Source organism: Aptenodytes forsteri, unplaced genomic scaffold (assembly GCF_000699145.1).
Source record: "Aptenodytes forsteri isolate BGI_AS27 unplaced genomic scaffold, ASM69914v1 Scaffold49, whole genome shotgun sequence".
NCBI classification, from domain to species: Eukaryota; Metazoa; Chordata; class Aves; order Sphenisciformes; family Spheniscidae; genus Aptenodytes; species Aptenodytes forsteri.
Genome location: NW_008795125.1, coordinates 7,147,929 through 7,151,651, shown reverse-complemented (window position 1 = coordinate 7,151,651; position 3,723 = coordinate 7,147,929).

Sequence of the window (3,723 nt, the reverse complement as noted above, 5' to 3'; positions counted from 1 at the left end):
GGGGGCTGGAATTTTTTTATTTAGTCTGGGAGAGTGCTCCTTCCATACAGGGATTTCTTATTCCAGCAGATAAAGATGCAACTGTTGAATCTTTTAACAGGTGGGTCCTTTTTCCCTACCTGTTGATTGGGCAGTGTTATTTAATAGGTGCTACTAAACACCACTGCAAACGTTTCTAAGCGGTTTGGTTTTAAAGCCACGGACCTGCAATGAGCTGGATGTGAGAACAGGGATTGCTGTAGAAGCACATCACAACTGCTTAGGTTCTTGTCTTTGCTGTACTTTACTCAGTTATTGTCTGCAAACTAGGCTGGGATTTCTAGAGCTTGATTTTTAAAGAAAAAGATCTCCCAGGAAAACAGACTTTTTTGTGTATGTGACGACTTCAAGACTTTTGTGTAGGTCACAAAAGAGAGGGGGGAAAAGAATAAGTAAAAGCGCTCTTCTCTGCAGCTTCTTCTTTAACGTATAGAAATTCAGGTGTGATCCTTCTGCAGAACTTCTGGTTCAGCAAAGGTCCTAAGCCTATACTGAAGTTTGAAGTTGTGAGTAGACCCTACCTTGAGCCACTTGAAAAATCAGTAAGACTATACGTGTGCTTGAAGTTAAGTGTATATTTACATTTCTTTGTGAATAAGGGCCTGGAATTTCAATCTGAGGTCTCTGGTGGAAGTGTGGAGGATCTGAGGTTGCATAATCACTGGAGGAGAACAAGTAGTGCTGTGAAAGCTGTTTCTCAGAGGGCTTCTTGTCCAAACAAGGCTCGTAGAATCCAGCCCAAACTTTGGCCTCAGTTTCCCCTTGGAAATCCCGGAGCTGCACTGATTTGGTGAGAGAGGTGTATTACACAGCAGTTGTAAACTAAGCTGATGACCGTGCTGCAGACTGTTCTCTGGTATCTTTGTCTGTCTTGTCATGCTTGAACTTTCCCTTGCGTTTTTAATATTTAAAGTTAATATCATTTGTCTTAAAAGCCCTTTGATTGTGTAAACACTTAATCATCTATATGAATTTACTCATTTGGGCATACCTACCGCTGCTGATAGGATGACTGCTATGAATATCATTATGCATATGTTAAGGCTGGCAAGACTGAGCCCCAGATGTGTAAACGTAGCTTCAGCTAGGAAATGTAGATAAGCAGTCTTATTTCCCCAGAGTATTGGTGTGTTTGATGCAAATAATGTCCTGGAAAAGGCTTTATAGTAAAACCTACAATTATCCCTTGATTGAGTAACTTTAAAAACACAATTTAGACGTTCACCTTCCATGTGAATGTGAACAAGGACGTAAACTGAAGTTTATTTCAAGTTATCCCTGATTCTATGTGAATGCAAAGTATTGATTACAGCAACTCGCTAGAGCTCACCTGGCCAACACAGTAGGCAGTTGCAGGGTAGGCAGAGAAAATACCCAGAAGCTAATTCAAAAACTGTATTTTCTTACTTGGAAAAATATATTCTTCAGACTGAAGGACCCTAGACTATGGAAGTAACTTTCAATTGTTTTGTATAAATGAAACCCTAGGCAAACTCCTTAAGTTTTGTTCATTTAAAGTCAATATTCCACTCTCAGTACTAAAATAGGTAATATTATGTGATGAATATATTTCAGATTTTGAATGTAATGGTGGTTTTCTTTTTCTCTTCTCCTTTGGTTAGGCTTTACTACAGGTCTGTCCTTGGGTGTGTGAAGTGTGTTGTCGAGTGGTTTCCCACCTGTGCTTTTCTGACAATTAACAGCACCAACCATAATTCTAACAGCCATGTAGGAACAAATATTTTTTTTGAAAGCAAAATTTTAATTTTATATAACAGATCAGAGACTAGTCACTAAGTAGAGGTAGGAAATACATTGTTTCCAACAGCAGTTTCTATTTGTAAGAAATCTACTGTTAATTGAGTATGTGTTGACTACTCTTATAAATCAATGTGCAGTGATAAGGCCAGGTGTATTGTATAATGGGCTTAGACTTTCAGATTAGGGTTTTTTTTAACTGTGGATAGGAAGAAATCAGGGTGACTTCAAACACCGGTGGTTTAGATGGTTCTTTTGCATTAATATTGAATTAGAAGCTTTCTTTAAATGCACACTTGAAATTCCTGACATCGTAACACTTCATGGAATCATCCACAATAACAAGTGTAATCACAAAATATGATTTTTTTTTTCCACCATGAGCGTTTTCTGTAAGCTGTCTTTTGTCAGTAAATGTTGAATTGTTAGTGCAAATATCTTCTTTTCCTGAGAAAGAAGTACAGATCATTGATTGTACCATTTCCTTCAAAATGAAGGGCATTGCATAGTAACTAAAAAGAAATAAAAGATTTATAGTATCTTTTACAACCTTTCTTTCTTTTGTTTGTTTTTTGAATGGCATGGTTTTTACCCCAGCTTTTTGGAAAACTAATGATTCCTCATGACGGATGCATCAGACACAAAACAATCAATGTTTTCACTGACTTCACATGTCAGATCAAAATCTCACTCTTTGGTTGTGTTCTTGCTCCAAAGAGAGAGGAAGAATAATCTCTGTACAAGGCCAGACCATCAGGCGCTTAATAGGCAATAGCTGTATTAAATCTGATGAGGATCTGGCCCATAATTTAATTTTCAAAGTGGAAAATGAATTCAGCAGAAGATCATATAGTATTAGTTGGCACCCAGGCTTGTCTTGTCTGCCAGCAACTGCTAAAGGAACAGATGTAGTGTCTGCGAGGGGGAGAAACGAGAGAACATCAGAACTCGCAAGGAGTTTTTGGAAAATCTGTACAACTGTTCAGTTTGTGTGATGTTTTGTCTCATAGAAGCTCCAGGGATGGAGTGGGATCTATGTTCACCCGCACCAGGCGCAGGGACGTTTCTTACTGAAGGTGATGAGGGTCACTCATTGTAGTAAGACGTTATATGTATAGGGTAATGGTTCTTAATTCGTCAAAGCGTTCCACTGTGTACGCATCCACAATGACAAAAACAGCGATACAACAAACAAACTGTACTTCTCTCTGAGATCCTGACCAGATAAAGCTATTTGAATCTCACACAAAAGCACTGAGTCAGCTCAAGCAGGAATACTTTGAGTGAAACCATCCTGAGGAAATTTAGCTGTTAAAAGATGAGACTTCTGCTGAAAGTACTAGTGAATATCTTAGCTCTTCTGTGGGTTGCAGCTGTCCTTGACAGCCTTCTCACAGGTGTGACAGTGAGACAAATACTTACAACAGAGACAGCAGCTTTCAAGGCTCAGGGCTGTAGGTGGGATTCCACCAGAACATTTAATTTCCAGCTCTGGTATGGACTTAGGTGACTTTGAACAAAATGTATGAGGTACCCAGCTGTGCTCTATGTGACTGCAAGAGTGCCTGAATTTTCAGGTGTCTGATACTAGATCTGAAAAAGAACATGAAGAACCAAAAATGTGAGTTGGGTGACTGAATCAGCACCTGAAAATCCCTGCTCAGCTGCCACCTAGCACTGGAGGCCACTAAACTCTGAAGCTTAATTTTTTTTTTCTTCTTTATTTATGGGTTCTGGGCCTTTTTTCTCACCCAGAAGCTTCTCCTTTACATAAAGTAAAGCAGCTCGTGACTTCTCTCACAGCCTGTGCCCATAGGGAGGGAGATCCAGCAAGAAGGATCCTGCCTCACATCCCAGTGGCTGCTCCCAGAATGGATGTGACCTCAAATACCAGAGGAGCTTCTTAAAAAGGACATTTGCACTGCC